The 22,974-nt window shown below is 38.6% G+C and overlaps 1 long non-coding RNA gene and 1 pseudogene across 1 annotated transcript; one reads left to right on the forward strand and one right to left on the reverse strand.

Annotated features, from left to right (window-relative positions):
* LOC138018415 (uncharacterized) overlaps positions 1-20,970 on the forward strand; it is a 29,452-nt pseudogene extending 8,482 nt beyond the window's left edge.
* LOC138018421 (uncharacterized) lies at positions 2,390-7,018 on the reverse strand. Its single transcript, XR_011126022.1, has 3 exons — positions 6,724-7,018; positions 5,166-5,343; positions 2,390-2,871 (listed from the first exon to the last, which is right to left on the reverse strand). It is a non-coding gene; the product is annotated as an uncharacterized lncRNA (long non-coding RNA).
* Positions 20,971-22,974: the final 2,004 nt, after the last annotated feature.

The raw sequence follows: 22,974 nt of genomic DNA on the forward strand, positions 1-22,974 counted from the left end.
TCTTAAATCTTCTTTCTCATAGATTGTTGTAAAAAAAAACCAAACAAAAAAATGCTAATAAAAAGCCCTAACAATATATACTGTACGGCCTTTAAGTACATCTAAATGTTCATCTTTGCCTTTCTATGAAATTTTTCAATGTTCAAGAATTTTAAAGTTCCTGGAAATGTTCAGAGCGCATAATAGCATTGCCTTCTGCATCTGCTTTAGGACCAAGTCACACCTGTCTCCTACCAAACACTTGACTTCCTTGCATCGTTTGAATAATCACCCAGTACATCCATGATGATGTTGTGCTGGGAAACTTTTTATCCTGGATAATGCAGCTTGAGTTCCCTTCTGAGTGGACCATACTTTCGCATTTTCTCCTCCGTCTTCATCTGTTGATTCGGGCAGCTCATCTTGATCAGGATTACTTCTTTCTTTACTTTATCAATGACTTGCGCGGGTTGATGCGATTTGCTCGAACTTCTACTTGCTCAGCAAACAGAGGTACATCCCACAGAGCTCTGATTCGTTTATACCACGCATACTCCTCTCTTGGTAGTAGGTTGTATTTGCTTAGAATCTCTTATCATTATTATTATTATTATTATTATTATTATTGCCAAAGACTGATGGCATTGTGTCAGCCAGTGTTATGGTTTTTGCTTAACCCATTCACATCTCAAATACCCTAGGATGCTCCCCATTGATGAGTAAAATCATCTGGCATTACGCAGAGTAAAATCTGTAAGTGTCACTCTCAGGGATCAATGGGTTAAGAGTAAGTTTTATTTTCAACCCAAATATTAACTGTCTCCTTTATAACCTACCGGTATTCGTCTCTGTAGCAGGCCCCATTGATGAGTAAAATAGTCTTGTGTCGGACAGAATAAAGGATTTAAAGGGTTAATGACAACACTACATAGAAAATGTTGATTGATTTATGTTTTGTTCATTACAGGGTGTGAATGGAGACAGTAAACAGGCCAAGGAGTCTGAGGAGAAAGTGCCAGAGTCTTCTGATGAATTGGGAGATAAAGTAGCAAAACATTATAATGAACTTCCTGAAGGGACCAAGGAAAGCCGCAATGAGAGTCCAGTATTTTACCTACGAAATTTTAACAACTGGATCAAGAGTGTAATCATCAATGAATGTTTGGAGAAAATAAAAAGGTAAAAAAAAAAACAATTCAGTTACAATATTTTGTATCTCAAAAGGAAATGAAAGCTGACCATACAGCTTTATTCTTTCAACAGATGGGAACTATTTTGCTTTGCCTTGTGAGCAGGTTTACCACAATGGCTACTACCAAATATTATTACATGTAATGTGGCCACTGGATTATAACACTGGGTACACTATGCCCCTTACATGTAGGTTATTTTTGTCTGCAATTTTTCCTTTAGTGGCATATGCCCATCATCTGTCAATAATATTAACCTTTTCACCTTTATGTTCACGGCAAGGAGACCACCATTTTCTAAAATAAAAGTTCATAGCTAAAAATATTTTTGACCCGATATACCAAAAAAACTGAGCTTTAAACTGGTTACAGTGCGTTTCACAAAACTTTTGACAAACGTTTTCCGAAGTTCGTTTGAAATTCCCAATGTTCGCTACGAACTTGACAAGTTCATTACGTAATTGTCAATCAAATTATGAACTTCTAAAGGAAGTTGGGAAGTTGCGAAGTTCGTCGCGAGCAAAGTTCACATCATTCGGTGTAGTTGGTTTGGTAATATAACTACAAATGAATTTAAACAAAGTGAAAAAATTTCTCAACCAAGCAAGACTAATTTTTTGATGTTTACTTCTGAAAGGTAAATTATTTGAGAGGTACGAAGCCGGGACTTCACATTACAGACAGATGGCGCGACTCGTATCTTGTTCACACTAGAAATGTAAAGACAAAAGTTGAACAACATGACATTGAAATGTTTTGTTTCTTGCGCTATTTCTAGAATGATGCATGTCCTGAAAATAGGGTTTCTTTTTATCTCTGATAGATTTAACCATGCGTAGAAGTTAGGCAGGTGTCGGGTGACATCTGGGAATATTCAGTTTTCAACGTTTTATAACCCATTTTAAAACCAGTAATTCGCAATCAACGTAACCACAACTTCTAAGAAAATTCCGAAAAATTTACACCGAAGGGTGCGAACTTTCTCGCGACAAACTCCTTAACTTTCCAACGAAGTTCGTGGTGAAATTCACAACTTCGTTTCTAAGTTCACAATTTGAATAACAACTACGTAATGAAATTGCCAAATTTGTAGCGAACTTCAGGAATTTCAAACAAACTTCGGAAACTGTCTGTCAAACTTTTGTGAAACACACTGTAAACAGAGTGAAATCTACTAGGTATAGCTCCTAGAACACTGTCTAAGGGTTTAGAACTGTTTTACAAAGAATGTGAGAGCTTGTTAGGACTTAATTCGCCACAGTAACAAAATAATAGTTAATCAAAATTTAGCGTTAGGGTTAGCTTAATGTTAACTGTCAAAATTTAATTTTGACAGTTAACATTAAGCTGATTATCAAGAGCAAAAGCAAAAGAAATTGAGAAGATGGCTAAGTTTAGCAAGAAGTTTGCATTTTTGAAGTCAATTTGTTCATAACAATATATCCTTTTCAATAAATTCATAATGTTAAGGGGGACTTACGTAGTTTTCCAGAGGATATAGATATTGTTAACCCTTTGCCACCTATAGATTGTACTCTGTCTATTGCCAGACAATTTACCTTGTCACTTGGGAATCTCTAAGCAGGGCTCGACACTAATGATAGCCAACTAGCCACAGGCTAGTGAAATTTCAGGTTTGGCTAGTAGATTTTGAGCTTTCACTAGCCATTGAGGCTGGTAAATATTGTGAAGCATTGGAGTTCTGGACGAAAACAAAAATGAAAATTATTTCATATGAATAAGGCAAACAGAGAGAATAGAAACTAACAAAAACAGAACTGTGAAACCAACGTGGATTATACACATAGTTTTCCTGCGCCCCGTTATGAATGACTAATCACGTGTGAAATCATGCGGAACTTCTCGGCTGCTGTTAAAGCCTAGTCTCCATATGGGCATAACTCCATCGCTAACAATCGCAAGCACCTTCGCAAACAATTTGCGTAAATGGAAACACCCGGACCAATCGCCAGTGATTGCCAATAGCAATGCAAAAGGGCGGAAACAACAATATGGAACCACAGTCGTAAACTGTTTCTGATTGTTTGCGATCAATCAACGACATTTTTGTGCATGTGTGATATGTTTTGATGAATTAGAGGCAAGTATAAGTAATCAAAATGGCGTCCGAGTACGATTGTGGCAATGAGGATACACTTCAAACAGTGTGAATTTAGTGAATATCGTAAGGGAATACCCCGCCAAATATACCTATAGTAAAGTTCTCGATCACGAAGAGCCAGTTTCTGCACTATGATTTAACACTGGTTATGCTGCAGCCGTTGTTGCTCCTCGAAACTGCATCGGATCCTGAATCGGTGAAGTCTCTTGACAATTCCTCTCTCTCTCTTCTTCGCAACAACTCCAACGTAAGAAGAAGCTGAACACAACGCAAAGACTAATTCTGCTTTTAAGTGAATGAAGGGGTAGTTTCTAAAGAAACTGTGGTGCTGCGTCGGTGGGGAAGTAGGATACAAAAATTTGGTTTTATCAACGGAGTTGATAACGTAGATTGGCAACCGTACAGAGATTCTGTACGGTGGCCAATTTACATTATCAACTCCGTTGATAAAACCAAATTTTTGTATACTAATTCTGCTTTTAGTTTTGTACCCTTTTCTTACATGTGACGAGATCAAGTTGCGTAAAGCGTTCACTCATATGGAAAACATAATCGCAAACAATTGCGGTTTGCAATCGAGCCATTGCAAACTGTTTGCGACTGTTTTTGACATTACTGTATATATATAATTATGGAAAGAGGTCAAGTACTTGTTTAGAAGTTGAATCCCAATATAATTTACTCCAATTTAAAAAAAGGAAGAGATAATGTGGAGCGACTTATCTCGTTCAATAGGAATGGTGAATCTTGCATTAAAAGAGAGAAAACTTGCTTGCGCACACTGTGGCCACCAAATATCAATTGACTCCGAAAACCATTCAAGCATATTAAACTATTAATTTAAAAAGAAAATGTTATGTGGGCAAGTCTGTCCTTTTGAATTTCCGTAATATCTAATTTAAGATATTATTTTCCAGTATGAAGCTGCTTTTGTTCTTCATGCGTATAATGGCACTTTCACATTGAAATTTCAATCACAAAAATAGTAGCTCAATTTGTAATCAAAAGAACAACCTTTCCACAGACTTCCAAACGAGCAGTTTAGGGTTACAGGTATGTACGGTTTATTTCATAATTCACTTTATTCCGCGTTTTCCTTACTCCAGTGCATTTTTGAGTTGCGAAGTTTTGGCAACAGTTCCGTAAGAATTGGCCTCAATGCCTCAAAAACTTCGCCTTTGTGAGAAAAGTATGGGAAGCTGTACACTCCAGCATATTTGCGCCACTGTTGGGAGGATGGATATGAGAATATTTACATGTACGACAACCACGAGTTGTGTTTGGAAATGTGAAACTTTTTTGTGTGATAGTTTTTACAATTGAATAAAACTGCACATGTCGAGACTGGCTAGTGCAAATTTAGATTTGGCTAGTGAAATCAGACCTGATACTAGCCACTAGGCTAGTGAGGTAAAATTTTAGTCTGGAGCCCTGCTCTAAGGGATGATTGGTTGAATGGTTACAAGACTTAGTGTTGACAGCAGCAAAGATTGCTATATCCTTTGTAAACAGTGTGGACTATTTCATGTCCCACAAAGTTTATGATCAAGTATTTTAATACTGTCCTTATCAAGAATACCAGAAAGACTTTGGATCGTTCACTCAAACAAAGCCTAAGTTAAGTTAGACTGCAAGTGACAACAATAATATTATTATTGCTGTTTATCATTGTAACTTCCTAGTTCTAAGTAATGCTTCAAGAAAGGAGAATGTGTCTCCTGCTCCTGCCTTTTAGGCTCTGTTTTTGGTCTTACACCTGACCATTTTGCTTGCCAATGGGCACCAGTTCAGGGGAGAAGGGGGTAACAGTTTGTACGTCCAGTCAAAATCTACATGTAGGGGTGCAGGGATGGTGCAGTGGTGAGAGCACTTGCCTTCGACCAATGTGGCCCGGGTGCGATTCGTGGTTCCGGCATCACATGTGGGTTGAGTTTGTTGATGGTTCTCTCCTTGCTCCGAGAGGTTTTTCTTTGGATACTCCAGGTTTTTCCTCTCCAGAAAAACCAACACTGCCAAAGTCCAAGTTGATTTGCAATGCACCCTTAAGATGTTCTGTGGGTAAACAAATTACATTTAATCCCCCTTAAACTTTATCCTCCTCCTTTCCCACTTATACATCTTACTCTGTCTAATGCCAGACAATTGGTACAGAGCGAGTCACTTTCATATGACCCAGAAAGATAAAATGTAAAATCGTTATGAAAACAAAAATGCAAATATTTAATTGACTTACCAAACATAAACAAAGGAGCGCAAATTTTCATTGGCTTAACAAACTCAGATAGACACAACACTATCTCTCTGTGGCACTTTCTAGAAAGTTTCGCTTTGACAACATTTGAAATGCAGTAATGTGATTGGGCAGTCAAACTGTTTACTGCCCATATTAGGAGTTTCCTTGGCAGGAATATGGAGAAGCTTTGTTTTAATCTTGCCAAACATTGGTCCGCACAAACTGCAAACACTTCTTCAAGGTCATACAAAAGTTGCTCTATCATTAGGGGCTAGTTCAGGGAAGAAAGGGTTTTAAGTATTATTGATTTTAATCTTCTTGTCATCTTGTACACTTCTAGAGTGAATTCATGGGATATAAATGTGCTTGATCTATGCTGTGGAAAGGGTGGTGACCTGCTCAAGTGGCAGAGAGGAAGAATAAAGAAGCTTGTCTGCGTAGGTCAGTAAAATTCAACAAGGAGCAGATATTCTTTTGGAAACGTCTGTAAATTCATCAGCTTTTGCACAGGGTTAATCAATGTCAAAGTGTTGTGAGAACAGGACCTGTTGAATATATCCAAGAGTGAAAGAAAACAATATTTTTAATACCAACTATTCTCATATAAGTGTGGGTGATGAGTCTGTACCCTACTTTGATGTGTTTCCTCTTCTGCAGATATTGCTCAAGTTTATGTGGAACAGTGTGAGGAAAGGTACAAAGAACTTAAACGGACTCATAAGAAGAGGCGTTACAGGGATCCACTCTTTACACCAGAATTTATCACTGCCGATTGTAGCAAGGTACATGAATTACAAAGTACTCTGTAACTTCATTATCATTTGTTTTATTTTGATTTAAAATACAATTAGTTTAAATAGTTTTGACTTTTCTACAACACCCTAAGGGATCGAATAGCCCACTTTCGAGATATTAAAAAGTCCTGAACAAAAGGCATCATCTTGAGGCTTTGGGGAATTATAAATGTAACGATTTGTGTGAGGTTATTCCCCAGATCCTTGAGATGATGCCTTTTGTATAGGACTAAATTTTAATATATCGAAAGAAGGGTAAATTGGCATGCTCCTTTTCTGGCAGAAATCTTCTGCAGTTTTCTTTTACCACTTCAAGAACAGCGCTGCAAAATAATAATTTAGACATGCAAAATGTATTTGCCAAAGTGGAGGTGTGATGTCTGAACACTGAAAATTCTTACTTACCGGTAATTCTCTTGATTTTCTTACTTCCTCTGGGCTAAGGAGACCCTGAAGCGAGGAACAAAATCAGTTTGATAGTCTTATTTAAATTTTGGCACTTTTCTCTGGAAGTTTGATTATTTTTAATCGAGTCTTGGTTGTGTGACAATAGCTAAGGAAGTGAGGCAGAATGATCAAAGCTTTGACAGGTTTCATGATTTTTTTCAGGAACAACTTGCTGATAAATACCAAGATAAAGATCTTCAGTTCGACTTAACCAGCTGCCAGTTTTCATTTCATTACTCATTTGAGAGCTATGAGCAGGCTGACATGATGTTAAAGAATGCATGTGATAAACTCAAAGTTGGAGGATTTTTTATTGGAACAACTCCTAATGGCTATGAACTGATGTAAGTATGCTGGTAGTAAAGAACAAGTTTATCCATACAATTTTTGTAATTTATGTGTACTCTTTTCTCATAAAAAGGACACTCAAAGATATTTTCAGGTTGTGAAGACATTGTACAGTCCTTCCATCCTTTGTGCAATCAAAGAGATGGAAAGTGTTTTAACAAATAAGTGGTTTCAATACGTACCAACAGCCGACAGAAGGCATTGGAATGGTAAATCACTTGGAGAAGTTGGCTACTTTTTCCCTTAATAATATACTTGAAAATTCAAGATGCTAGTCAAAAAAAGTCCAATGAATTCCATTCATTCATAAAAATGCGAAACGCTGACCGACACTACGAAATTTCGTTTTAAGTCGCGGCTACACAAGCGATTTTTTGCTCACGACAGTGACGCGATTTTTTCAAATTTTGTCGCGTTGCCAGTGCGCGATGAAAATCGCAAGTGTAGCCACCCTTGAACTGCTGATTTTTTTCAACGACTTTTTCTGCTGTCGCGTAGCCATTTCAAGGGTGGCTACATTTGTGACTTTCATCACGCGCTGGCAACGCGACAATTTGAAAAATTGCATCACCGGCGCGAGCAAAAAATCGCTTGTGTAGTAGCTGCAGCTTTAGGATTACGATATTTCGATTATTAAAGTTCTTGAATTTTCGTTTCAATACGTACGAACTCCAACTGAAATTTCGTTGTTACATTTGCGAATTTTCGTCCTGCGTTCGAATTTTCACGGGGCGAAAAATCACACTTCTGCGCCCGAAATTTCGGCGAAATTTCAAGAGAACAATAAGCAAATTTCATCGAAATTCGTTTTTATTCTTTTTGCACAGTACAGTACATGTACTGTAGAGCAGAAAGTTGAAATAGTGCAATAAAGGTGAAATTGTTGCATTCATAGCCAATCAAATGCAAGCCCTGGATGGTGCAATTTTTGTCTGATATGCGTGCATTGCTTTTCAAATGTTTTTTTGTATTATTCAGTTATCACATGATTTTTCTTGTGCAATTTGGAATAAATAAGCGCTTGTAAATTTTTTCTTAAACTACAAATTGCACTTGTAATTTAATTTAATGTAATTTTGTAAATTTTTGAAAATATTTCTCTTTCTTATTTATTCCAAATTATACTTGAAATCATGTGGTTATCTATACAAATTGAAGTAATTGAAGGCAGATTGTTTCAAACCTAAGATTAAATTTCATTACCTATAATGTCCCCTCCATTAACTCCATTAGGGAGCTTTAGCAACAACCTCATTAAATGTGGAGTCGCGTTTTTGTAATCACTTTGCGACCACTCCAAACATTTTAATGCAACAAAGGTGTGGCAAACCCTCACGAACGAAACTAGTATGAACAGCGCGCAATTTTTGGGAGAAAATGACATTCGCCTCAAAACCTCAAATTTGGTCATTTCATGTTGTTGTTTTGCTGACGATGGCAAAGAATAGACGAAATGAAAAGATGCTCATGCAGAGCGTGCAAAGCTATTGCTTTTACTCACTATGAAATCTGCAAATTTGTGATGTTCTCGTTGGCGTCGCCAGCGTCGTTGCTATTAAGCTCCCTATTGACCCCTGGGAGTGAGACTTACCAGATTTTACTCTGTCTAACACCAGACGATTTTACTCGTCAACTGGGGGAATCCTAGGGCTCCTGAGGGGTCAATGAGTAAACAGTAGGTTACACTACTCCCGTCCTGATCAGAGTTTTTCTCTGTCTTTGTGTGGGCCCATTTCTATCAGTAGGGCTAACGCTCACATGGTTCATATATGGGGTAGAAATTTGGCGCTTCACATTACATTCTAATCAGTCAAGTTTGTTACACGATTCAGACCCTAGAAACCCAACACAAATAAGACCAAATAGAGAGATTTAGCACTGTGTTTATAACAAACCGCAAATGTCGGGCTGAGAATTGCATTTTACTTCAAATCAAAGAAACTTGTTTGGTTCTGGATAATTCCTTGCCTGTTATTGTGAGATATTGAGCAGGTATTCACTGTTTTATTATATACTAACAATAATCATTTTCCTATTTAAAGTACTTTTTTTTTCTATCTCTGTTCCTGTTTCAGTCGGCGGTTGGAAAAGTCAGAGGACCTTTCCTTTGGGAATGATGTATATAAGGTTACCTTTGCGCAAAAAGATGACCATCCCTTATTTGGCTGCAAGTATGATTTTCATCTTGAAGGAGTGGTTGATTGCCCAGAGTTCCTGGTGTACTTTCCTCTGCTTGAAAAGTAAGTAGAATCTTTTTTCAAATTCACCGTGGTGATGCAAAGGGTATTCTGTGGACTAATGTCACCAACTAAAAGAGGCCTTGTTATGACTTGAAATCAATTTTTATTCTTATTAATTTTTGAAGTGCAAAGGTTCAGGGAATTGTCTTTGGTCACTGTCTTAAGCAACCAATGACTGTTCTTTATGAGTAGGAAATGTTATTTTCAGCTATTGCCCTGTTTAATAATTTAAAGAATTTAAAATTGAAGTTGTTCAGTCCTTTTGAAGTAATAGTCGTAATGGAATAAATAACCTGAGGAGAATCTTTATGACCCGTAAATGATGACTAATGAGATGAATTTGTATTTTTCAGAATGGCAGAAAAATATAACATGAAGCTTGTTTATAGCAAGACTTTCCATGACTTTTTTCAAGAGAAAACAAAGGATTCCACCAGTTTACTTTACAAGATGAAAGCACTTGAGGTAGTAAATGAAATATCAAAGTTAAAAACTTTGATGGTAAAGAACTGTGAAATATTATCAGCTGCCTGTTTGCGTTTCCCTCGGAGTAGCTGCCAGGCACACATTGCCTCGTTCTCATGTGATAGTGTACGGCTTGCCCAAGGGAAAACACTGATTCCTGTTGGATAGGGTCAAAACCTGAATGAATGACCGTCCCGTAATACTTGTCCCTTTGTTGTACACTGTGGGGAATCACGCTGCTTGGCTATCCCACAAAACTGATATAGGACTATAACACATGTACTCCATACTTGTTTTTAATAAAATTATTAGCAACAAGGTAACCGTCAAAAATACTTACAGTGTGATAGCTTTATTACTGAACAAATACTAGAAAAGAGAGCATGGCAATTCTCTACTTTCAAATGCCTCATCAATGACAAAACAGGAATAGAACACACCTCCGTTATCCTTGATTACATCTATTATATACATTAACGCCCACGTCGCCAGTGGAGGGTAGGTGCCCAGGAAGCCTGGGGGCTGCAACCGCAGTCACATCCCCAAGGCGCTAGAACACCCGACTGGCCTGCCCAACCCGCAACCAAGCCACGAGCCCCCTGCGCCAGGCCCCCCTAAGGCACCCGTCACACTTGAGCCAGATAGCTCAGTGGAAACAAAAAAAAAAAAGAATACGAAAAAAAGGGGGGGGGGAGAGGGAGGGAACGCCGAGAACCACTAAACTCCTAAACCGACTCACAACGCCACGCCAACAGAGCAACAAACACGCTGCAAGCACATTGGACAACGCATGCACTACGCCGGAATACCGCTGAACCATGTCAGCCCCAGGGCTCCCCCAACCTAAAGAGTGCTGCAAACGCTACAAAAACGCATAACAACGCTAACAAACGCCTGCAAAACGCTACTGACCGGACTAGCTCCCGGTCGTGAACCATGTCACTATAACAAACGCTGCAGAACGCACCAAAACGCTGAACAACGCTGCTAGACGGGCAAGACACTAACAACCGCCTGCAAAACACTACTGACCAGACTAGCTCCTAGTTGTTAACTATGTTAAATTTCATTTAACTATATTTATATAGCATTTTGGGGCCCATGTAAGCGTTTTGCTACCCAAGTGACTTTCTTTTAAACTATTGCGGCGATATAAGAATGTTGTGTGTTTTGCCCTTTTATGAAGACTTATCCTCCGCGCCAAGAGGATGAAGAATTAGTATCAAGTGCTGATGATGCCTACACTCATGCTAAAGACTTTCTTGAGGGAATTCAGTTGAATCAAGACAAGTCCTCATCCAAAACAAAGTACAGAGATCGCAGAGAGAAGACTGTAAAACATGTGGTAAGCAATTTGACGTTACATTAGTTTTTTTGCTCAAGATATTCGATGGGTGCAACCTTTATAAGTCAAGATAGCTTCAACAATGTTGGAAGAATTGTGCACAAAGATCCAACATTGTTGCACTACGCAAATTGCCGAACACAGAACAAAAGAAATGTTGGGAGTTATTGGCTCAAAAGTTTGACCAGTTTCAAATTTCATGCAACAGGCCTTGAAATGGAAAACGTTGTCTTTTAAGCGGCATGGTTCTTGACTGATAATGGCAAGTTATTCCATGACCTCACTGATTTTGGAGGAAACAAGAATTACAAACAATTCAGTTGTGGTGTTATTTGTAATAAGATGGAAGTTTTGTATGGTTTAATGGCAAATTGTCTCTTAAAGTCGGATTTCAGACTCAGATGACTCTACTGATTTTGCGGAAAAATAGAAGTTTGAAAAGATTTTTTTTTTAAAAAACGGTGACCATTTTGGCTAAAGACTTAAACAAGTTTAGCAAATCCCACTAAAAAGAACTGGTTCCAGTTGTTCGGAGACCATTTAAGCCATTCCAAGAAAAGCCTTACAGTTTGTGTACAGTTTTGGAAGATTTTGCACCGAGAGTCAGGCTCTCATTTTGGCCTAAACTAGACTTCCTTTTCCATCGACCAACTAATGAGCAAAATTTAAATCTCTCGTTGTTCAATGGACGGTTTAGATTTACCGTATTTACTCGAATAAGCGCCGCGGCGCTTATTTAATTTTTCGCGCCACAAGTGCGGCGCTTATTCGAGGGCGGCGCTTATTTAAACATTGTACCAGACAAATTTGCTTTTTCTATATTTTTATTCAACGGTACACTTTCTATCTGTTAATTTTCCTATGGACTAAACTGATAGTAAATCTAGAATTACGAGAGAAATTCACGCGGTGAAACAAACCCGAGAGTTTCATGATTACGAGAGCGAAAATATCAGCGGTGAGAGCGAACTCCTTTGTCGTTGTGGAACAAGTTATAGTGTTTTTCCTGGTTATACGAAATTCCTCGAATAAGCGCAGCATCGGCGGTGCGGCGGTTATTGACTTTTTGGACCAGATGCGGCGCATATTCGAGGGCGGCGCTTATTCGAGTAAATACGGTATTGGTTTTCGTGCAACTGATCCCTGAAGAATAATGATAATGCTTGAAGGAAAATTTAATCATTTTAATGATTTTCTCATTTGTTGCAGGGAACAATGTCAAAACCTGAATGGGAAGCTATAGGTATAAAATATTGGGCTGGGGGTAAATTTCTTTCTAAGCTTATACATACTACTACTACCTGAGAAATTTCTGCAATTTGACAGGTTGAGAGCAGAGGTATTTCAGCTTAATTTGAAATACCAACATGTGAATATTACAGTAACTTACTACGGTAACCAAAATCACGAAATAATCTCGTCTTGCGAGTTACGAAAAAAGTAGCGGAAAGATTTCCAGATTTTGAAATTCGGGAGAGTCAAGAACTAAAAGAAAATTCAGAAAACCAAAATGCTAGGAAAAGTACATCGACCTGGCTCATTGTCTGGACCAGGTGGACCGAAAACAAGAACTTTGAAACCAATTTTCTCGCCTGTGAAGGGAAAACAACTCGACGAAAAGTTACAAAATTTCTTCGCGTTACATGAATTTCTCAGGTTGTATAGTATGAATAAATAAATAAATAAATAAATAATAGCACGAATTGTATGTGATATTTGGCATAAATACCACATGTGGTATTTCAAAATTGTCCCAAATTTCACTCGCCGAACGGCTCGTGAAATTATGTATAACAATTTTGAATTATCACTCATGGTATTTATGCCAAATATCTCTAAAAAATCAAGCTATTACCTATACTTACAGTATACATGAAAAAGTTACTCGATTCTGATTGGCTAAGAGCAGTGAAGTTCAGGTGTAACACCAGTGCAAAAAAGTGTAAAGACCAATCACAGTTAAGGGCCCAGTCTCCAATCCGAGAACCATGAGCAATCCAAAATGGCGGAGGTGAACCAAAGGGACTTAAGTGATGTGTTTCCAACAATGTTGTATGCGTATCCAACATTGTTAGAAGCATTCTTACAACAATGTTGGGACGTGTTCTTCTATCAATGTTACAACGTGTAGCCGGGGCTTAATACCAGTGCAAAAAATATAATACCAGTGCAAATTACACATCGAAATCCTGGATTGTGATTGGCTAATAAACAATTGGGTTTCATCAGAACAAATCCTTTGTTTTCAAATCAAGCGCACGCCTTGGATGGCGCAATTTTTCCTGATTGCTTGCTAGGCGTGCGTTTCTTCTGTTTAACCATCTCGAATTTTTTCATGTATATTAAAACTCGAATCCAGACTATTCTGCGCGTTCGTTTGCAGGTTAATATTATTTTACGTTGTAATCATAGACCGGAATAGGAATTGACAGAATAGCTTCGAAAAATGCGCACTTAACCTATTCGTCCTTGAAGGGACCCCTTGACGAATAAAAATGTCTGGCGTCACTCTAGGGAAGTGGAAGGGTTGTCAGTTGAAAAGTGTCTCAGTCGTTCACCACGAGGGAATGAAGTATTTCTTGTCTTATGGTTGAAATCTGCAGTGTAATGAAAGCTGTGACAAGCTTTTAAAGTTATTCTTAATTCCTGCAATTTGTTGTATACTTAAAACACATTGTTCTACTTTATTAAGGTATGTACCTTGCATTTGTGTTTGTCAAAATCGACCCTGAGGCGGAAAAACGAAAGCAAGAGGAGGCCGAAAGAAGAGAAAGGGAGAGGGCTGAACGAGAAGCTCAAAGAAAAGAGCGGGAGCGAGAAAGAGAAGATAAGGCCAAAGCCGAGCCAGAGAAAGCTGAGCAAGCTATGGCAGAGAAGGAGAAAGAAGAAGAATCTAAATCTGAATTTGGGAAAGAAGTCGAGGTAGTGCTGATGACGCCAAAAAATTAGTGTGCCCGACAACGCAGTTGTGATTGGTGGCGAACTGACAGCGCAAAAATCTTGAGTTTGCCCTGCAACTTAGGTTTGATTGGTGCAGAGTTGACAGCGTAAAGATTGTGACTTTACCCAGCAATGCAACGCTGTTTTAGTTAATTTTAAGTGATTAGAGACGTCTAGATTTATTTTAGACACCGTTGTAGCTCATTTTAGGTCATTTTAGATCATTTTAGGTCATTCCTTGATTTAGTAACTACAGGATAAATGTCTCGCTTGTTTTCTTGCACGACAAAGCCTTCTTTTCTTTCAAATTGTTGCAAGCTATTATAAGCATTCTTCGTTATCACTCAGTTCGATCCAGGATTCGACTGCTCCCTTGAGCTTGAACACACAGTTGGTAAACCTCCCTGATTTTGGGAGACACGTGACCAGCCTGAACCAGGGTCTTTCTACTCAATGACAAAGGAGGCAGTGAAGAGAGACCCTGGGAGCGAGGTTGATGAGGTTGATTAAGCATGTGTAATATGTATCAATGTTAATTGTTTATTTGTTCTAGCGCTTTTTGCTGATTATTGTCGCATATTTTCTATTGTACTTCCTTCTTATTGAAAGACCTTTGACAAATACCATCAGTCAGTTACCTTTAAACAGAAAATCAACCAGTTTCCAATGTATGGGTTACCTGAATGCCACCTTCTTACTGTTTTCATGTATGCTGATTATAATTATTTTAATTATTGTTTTGATAACTTGGAAGTGTTTATTGTGTTTAACAGTTACATTTTCTTTGTTTAGGATGAAAAGATTGGAAGTGGAACTGGTAGATGGAAAGGAAGACAGCTCTTTGTCTGTAAGAGGGATCATGCTGCATTTGTCGATATAGAAAGTGTCATAACTGAGAGAGATTTTGAAAATGACTCTGGAGAGGCTACGACAAGGCCAACCTCACAAAAGCAGGATAAACAACGAAGTGGCTCAATCAAACAGGAAAAAAGACAGAATGACGGAATGTTTCCAAGGTCATCGAGTTATGATCTTAATGAAACTTCAGGTAATATGTGCTGTCACACGGTTGTAAAGAGTAATACCTACTTTTGAAGAATGATTTGTTTGTATATATATGAAATGGGGGCTATAGACCAAGGGCGGGTGAAATCTTTCTTCCGAACTTCACCAAATATACAATCTTGCATATTTGTAAGTTTGACATTTTAAATTTGTAACCGGGCTGAGATCATTAACCTAAATGATGTTACTGATTTCAAGTTTTCAAGCGTAGACAACGTGAGAAGTGAGGCAATATGTTTTAGTTTTTTTTCTCACTTTATTGACATCCATAATTCAAGCGTCTGTTCACTATTTTGACTTCAACTGAGAATTCCATGTTTTGTTCGGTGTTAATATCTCACCTTTCCTCTCAGATAAGTTCCGTTTTACCTTAGTTTTCATTTAGTCAAAATTAAAGGAAGATACCTGTTTCGGTTTTTTTAAATTAATGCACCAACCACTACCCTGCAAGCAAAGTTTTTTTAATCTTGTCGCTTTTTGCACAATTGGTCTCTCTAGAAACATGCCATTTTGGTTTCTCGAATGACAATTTTAAGTCAACTAAACTGGAAATATTATGACGCAATTTTGACTCGTTGGTGTACAAACAAAGAATGTAAGTAAAGCCGTTCTTCTACAGATAATTGACTACACATTCATGTAACTTGCGATTTTATTAGAATCTTCTCCTGTTGATATATATACGTCTTTTTTGTTTGATCCAGGAAACCAATGTACACTTTCATCGGCATTTGAAAGAGCCAGTTAACCTATTTCTCGGCTTTTCTTTCGTTGTTTGGTTTTCAAAACAACGTTACAGGGAAGCAGCAAAGATCGTTCGACCGCACGGCCACAGAACTCGCCAACGGAATCACGAATTTCGCTCTTCATAAAAATTTTCCAGAGATTCAAACCAGATTTTGGACACGTTATGATATGTTTGAGATGGTATATCAACATTTATACAAACAAAATCAAGGTGCGCCGTCATTGTAAGAATCTAGACCCTCCGTGAGGGTACACTGGGTTGCCTGTGGTACGTGCACCGTTCCAGACAATTTTTTTCAAGTTGGGCGGTCATTAAGAAGTCATACCAGACGAGGCCCTTTGGCTCACAGGTCCTCACACGTTCGTACGACGAAACAGACCTGTCCTTGCGTAATATGTAGCTCTAACAGTGCACGATATTGATTTGGTATTGTCTATCACTGTAGTGCCATGGTAGAAGTCTTGGGTAAATAGTCTGAGAAGACATGTGGTTACTAGCAAAGTACTGAACCCAGAAAGATTGAAGAAAATAAATGGGAAGTGAGAAACACTGGCTTCTGGGCTGACATGTTGATAAACTTCTTTTGACCACAAGTTTAAACGTGCCCTCTGAGCATCTGACAACTTTGTAATACCGAAGTTTCACTGAAGTTAAGCGCTGTTGGGCGGGGTTAGTGTTTGGATGGGAGACCAAAATAATATACCCCTCATAAAACAGAAGCATCGGACCAAAAATACTATTAACGCTAACAAATGCGAACTCAGCAAGGTACAGATTTTGTTAGCTTGCTTTATGCAAAAACAAATATTGATGCAAAAGTAAATAAATATTGATACAAAGTTTTTAGAAAGAGCAGAAGGAAGTTTCCAGGACGATCGCTCGAGAATAACATATTTACGACATGAAAACAACATTTATTTTGAACCGTGAATATAGAATATAAAAAGTTACGATCAGCGACAAACATTTTGGGGGATTTTTGCAACGTTCAATTTTGTTATTGTACGTTTTGGCTGCACAAATAAATCGCAAAATCGAAAGTGACATCGCCGGAATTCAGCGGGCGCCGTGATGAAGTTACCGCGGCATGTTTACTCGCCAAACAGTGAAGTATCTGTACCGGGTTTTTGTGAGTTTCTTTTTCTGTCAAGTGTTATAAAGTTTGACAATGAAATGAGCGAAGTCAAAACAAAGATCACAATCGCCCAAGTCTTGTTTATGCAAAGTCAAAATTTACTCTCCAAGACGCGTACGACGTTATTTATCACCAGGTAATTCCATCATTTTGAAGATAGCAGCTACTTTATTATTCATCTGCGTCACAATTCTTCACTGATTTTGGGGCTCATTTTGTTGAAACTCAAGCACGCTTTTAACAGGCCTGTGAACCCTTCCAGCTTACAGAGCAATACTAAAAAACTTCTCCCATATCACATTTTAACCTTAAGCTCGAAAATTCAATACACAACATCATATTATAATTCACAAAGGCAGAAAATACCACAGAATCCTTCTCCAGCAAAAAATTTCTTGAAACAAACAACATATTTGCTCTTAGAGGGGAAAACCTCTTCCTATTTCATTGCGTGCGTGAAGACAAGAAACTCAATCGTGTCAAATTACCATGTACTTCAGGTAAATATAGCTCCCTTTGATTTAGTCTCGACGGTCGATAGATTGTTGTCGAAGTGCAGTACTCGTCGATTTTGAGATTCCTGTCTAGTTTATCCAACTGACTTTCCATTATTGAGCTCCATAAGGGTATATTTTGTTTAAGGATCCACTAAAACGCCCTTCGCGTTACATGACTTTCGACGCCATTGCAGGCTAAGTTAATGATTCTACTGTGTCCACCAGAGAAATCTACGCAGTTCCACTACCCTCTCGATCCTAAGAAAAAACGCGCAGAAGGCTCTATGCAAAAAGAAACCACTTACCAGGGGAGTGACAGGCAAGACTTTTACCGACACGGAAAAAAATAAAAAAACGACGAAATCAACGCAGACCTCGACTGGTTTGCCATAGGCAACCCAGTAAAAAGGTGAAAAACTTCTTCGTGCGCTAATGGCGAATCAGTGTTGCGCGAGCTCCGCGCGATCACGAAGGAGTCTTCACTTCCGGCATTTAACAAGCAATCAGATCACGGCTTTGGTCGGCCTCGGGAATTTTTGAGAGAGTTTTGGTCAGGCCCAGTTTTAGCGAGCGACAACATAGGAGAACATTATGAGCGAAAATGAACGTGGTAGCAGGTTAACTTGAAGACGAGGATTATTTAGATTTGATTAAGATATCTTATCCAGATTTAAAAAAAAAAAAAGCTCTTTGCACAGGGTGAACAGATACTTTGGGAACTAGTGAAACTGGAAATGAAAATTTTGACCATCTCTTTCTCTAAAAGGAAAGACAAAATAATAGGACGTGTGAACTTTTTATACAAGGCTCGACAATACAATTTGCGTAAGTGTTTCTTTGAGATTTCAGTCTAGAATTGAAACTTTGCCATTATGTCATTGACCTCTTTCTATAACTTATTATCATTATCATTATTACTCCTTACTATCAAGTTTTTCCAACATCCCTGTTTACTCGCACAGGAAAGGAAAAGGCAAATTTGGAGAGACAACTAGAGGTTTTGCAGCAGGAGTTAAGGGAAAAGGAGGAGTGCTTAGCGAACTCGGAAAGACAGTTAAGGGAGATGGCACAGAGTTTTGAAGAACAAATCAGAGAAAAAGAAGAAGAAAAAACAAACCTTGAAACGCAGTTGGGGATGAAAAACCAAGAGTTAAGTGAGCTAGAGACAAGCCTTTCAGCAGCTCAGCAAATGATTATTGAACTGGGTCGTCAGGAATCTTGTAATTGGGTCATTTCCCGTGGTGAAATCCAGGTAAAGGATAAATGCTTAGGCAAGGGAGCCTGGGGAAGTGTCAACGAAGCAACATATTGTGGCTGTAAAGTAGCTGTGAAGCAAATCCCTGAACTGATTCTCTCAGCTCACAACAGACGTTTGTTTGTGAGAGAAATGAACATTGCTTCAAGATGCCGCCAACAAATGATGAAGGAAGTCCTTTGTTTGTCACTGAGCTCATGGAATTGAGCTTGCGAGCTTTGCTGGAGCAACGCCAACTCACAGAAACAGAAATATCTGTAATTTCTTTGGATGTATCTCGAGCGCTAAACTATCTTCACCACATGAAGCCTTCTCCCATCGTTCATAGGGATGTCAGTAGTGCAAATGTGTTGCTATGGCGACAGGGTGAACAGTGGAGAGGCAAAGTGTCAGATTATGGCACTGCTAAATTTGTTCAACAGACCATGACAGTAGCCCCTGGTGCTTTGATTTACAGTGCACCAGAAGCACTTTCTTCAAATCAAACATCCAAGGTTAGTTTTTTTTTATTGATAAATAGACATATCTTTGTATGCCTTTGCAGATCCTGACCTTTACATCAGCGTGAATTAACAATAAAATGAAATTGCTTGTGGCAAATAGATACCATGATTAATGATATTGAGGATTAATGATACTGAGGGGTCTTCTTAGAGGTACTCAACATCTCCTTGTCAGTACTGTGATTGTTGGAAGATATAGAGTGTTTTGACATGACGTTATGGCGGCCATGTTGGTGTTTCTAAACAGTGGAACGGCTGCCATGTTGATGTACCCAGCATGGGCGTAGCCAGGATTTTTTAAAGGGGGGAGTCACACTGTGTCAAACAGAGGGTACTCGCGTTTTCTCAACCTGAATATTGTAGGTTGCTTGAGTGAAAAACGGCTTACAGAGGGGGGTAACGGGCACCCCAGGACCCCCCCCTAGCTGCGCCCTTGCCTAGCTAATCCTCCGGGAGTTGAGCTCTGTTATCATACAAACGTTTTCTTTTGTTTCGGTGGAAAAACAAGGTTACTGATAACGTGAGTGAAAACACTCTATACATGAGTATGTGTTCATGCGTAATTCAAATGAAATGAAATCAAGGCAAAAGACTGAAAATTCGGGAAGGTTAAGGGTACACGACTGGGACATCCATAGAACAATTCTATCAACAATTTCCAAACTTGTTTATGTTTGTTATCTGCGTGGCTTGGTTGGTACCAGTTCTTACAATGAGCTGTGATTTCTGTGACTTTAGAGGGGGTCTTTTGCAGGTGTTTTCCCTTTAACTTGACACATGGACTATCTTAGAGACCCATTCTCCAAGTATGGTGTTTTGATGTTTGGTGGGTGAAATTCAATCTTCAAGATACTAACAACACGATACGATAACTTTATTTAGAGAGGGGAACACAATTATACTTGACATTTTTCTAACGTACGGCCCTCTAGCTATGCCACAGAGAACAGACCACAACTGACTTGGGACTCAATGCCCTATTCTTCGTGAATAGTTTGTGGGTTCTTTTACGTCCTTCAGGGTTAAAAGCATTGACGAGTTGTGAGATGGGGCCTGCGCTTTATCGTCCTTATCCGAGAAAAATAGAAAGTCTAACCGTTTGCAGATGCCATTACAAAGGCAGCAGTTTCTCCTCCGATATTTGAAGACTGAGTGTTGGTCCGGCCGGAAATTTTTTTTCCCCTTCTCCCGCGCAGCAGTCCGATGATAAACCTACTGATCGATCCAACCGATTGGCGGTAAAAAATGACCCAAGCACGGTCCTCTTTCCTTACAATAATTTCACCCGTCTCATTGCCGATATTGCAAGAGAAATTATTACTGTTACTTTTCTCAGGTTGATGTGTATAGCTTTGGTGTTCTTCTGTGTGAAATGTGCATACGGGAAATGCCAGATCCCGAAAGACGCGAAGAACAAGTTCTTCTTGTAAGAAACCCATTTTTTCGGAATCTGGTGCGGCAATGCCTGAAGGCTGATCCTGCTATGAGACCAGACATGGCACAGATTATCCACGAATTGGAACAGTTTGATGGAACTGATCGGCTAAACTAACACATATAATCTTGTAAGATGTCAATTTGCTTAGATATTCCCTAACTTGAGGACAAATATAGCAACAACGAATAGAATATATTGGAAAAGATTAAAAATGCAATATATTTAACAATTATTCCATTGTATCCCGAGAAATTTTGCTTCCCGCACAAATTTCACAGCTAGGTCATACGGTATATGAGCTGATAAACGAGATTGAGTGAACCAATCACAAAAAGCTATAATCAATGTCGCAACATTTTGAATAGAATAACATTACAATGAAATACAATTGATTTTATGATAAGTACAGTTTTCACGAGGGAAACGAAAGTCATAGCAAAAGTGATATCATACGATTAGTGAACAAGTGATTTTTATATTAGATAATGTTGTGGTAATGAACTTGCTACAATTAATTGGGCAAGAAAGGGAATAGAGAGGAAAAAAATCCTAGAGTAAGGAAATAAGCTAAGGGATAAGAATCGCACAAAGCCGACATTTCTCTGCCTCAGTTTTAAGAGTAGTGAATCATTAACTAAACGCTCAAATATGTACAGCATTTTGAACGATAAAAATCGAACTGTCTTTATATAATGTTCTGAAACTGCGCTCTGCAGATTTAGAACGAGGATTAGAACTAGAATTAGAGTGGGACAGAGTAGAATGGAATGGAAGGTGAAATACGATTCGACCTATTTCCCTTTTGACGACTGAAACAGTAACCGTTTTCAGTTGGTAACACCTTACAAGCCTTATACAAATGGGCAAAAACTCAGAAGTATTTATTGAGGAAATTTAATGAAAGCAATCAATTCCAAAAGAATTTAAGGGGGCCGTGATTGCGTTCGACAAAGGGGAACGCATCCTATTTTCGTCGTTTTGCGGGATCGTTCACGTTGTTTTTTTCATGATGTTGTTTTCGATGCCAGTTGATTTCAAGATTTCTAAGGACTGGCGGCGGAGTGGCTGGCATTTCGCCTCGATTTCATGCAGTAACTCGGTGGCCATAATGATCACAGGCTTCCCGTCATGCCAAGAAGCTGGTTTCCTTCGCTGTATTAAAAAAGTTTCCCCAAGATGAGTGAATTTGTGTCGATTTTCTTCAAAGTATCTCCAACCAATATGATTGATACTATGTAACAGAACATCCGAAAGCTGTGTACTGGTGTGTTTTCTAGGAAACAGACGCCGCAATAGACCAAAATCGTATTCTCGGTATTGTACACAGGAGAATCATTAACTTAGCCTGCAATGGCGTCGAAAGTCATGTAACACGAATGGCTTTTTAGTGGATCCTTAAATAAAATATACCCTTATGGAGCTCAATAATGGAAAGTCAGTCGGATAAACTAGGCAGGCGGTGAAAAACCAACACCTGGAATCTCAAAAGCGACGAGTAATGGACTTCGACAATAATCTATCGCCCGTCGAGCCGAAATCAAAGTGAGCTGTATTTCTAAAATAATATTTAACCTAGTGTGCTGTTATGTAGAACACTGAAATCAAATGGAATATTCTCTGGTAACTTATGGGTTCAACAAAGACAGAGAACGATTGAACGAATCGAACGCCTTACGTGGATCTGTGATGAACTGTGCACAGTCTTCAGGTAAAAAAAATAATTGGAAATGTAACAGCCAAGAAAAAAAGCTTGTCGTGTATTTTGTGCTTCATTATTCAAGGAAAAGGTTCTTCATGGAAACGGTTTGATCCTGAAATTTAGTTTGTTGCAATATTGCGCATATTTGACACGATTGAGTTTCTTCTCTTCACGCACGTAATGAAATGGAAGGGGTTTTTGCCTCTAATAGCAAATATGTTGTTTGTTTCAAAAAATTGTTCGCTGGAAAAGGTGGCCTTTATGAATTCATCATGTTTTATGATATGCGAGCGTAACTGGATAGTTTTTATGGCAGTAGTAAAGCATTTTCTTGTCAAAATGAGGTTAGCGTCTTTCTGGTGTGTTAACTGAATTAAATCGTGAGTTTTTATTTGCCGTCTGCCGCGTAACCTTGATTTCCACTCTCAAAATTACCTCCAGAACTTACTTTTTGCATAGAATAAGCTTTTAGAATGATGTTCTTGTTTTGCATAAAGCAACCTAACAAAATATGTACCTTGCTGAGTTGCT

Source organism: Montipora capricornis, chromosome 10 (assembly GCF_036669925.1).
Source record: "Montipora capricornis isolate CH-2021 chromosome 10, ASM3666992v2, whole genome shotgun sequence".
NCBI classification, from domain to species: Eukaryota; Metazoa; Cnidaria; class Anthozoa; order Scleractinia; family Acroporidae; genus Montipora; species Montipora capricornis.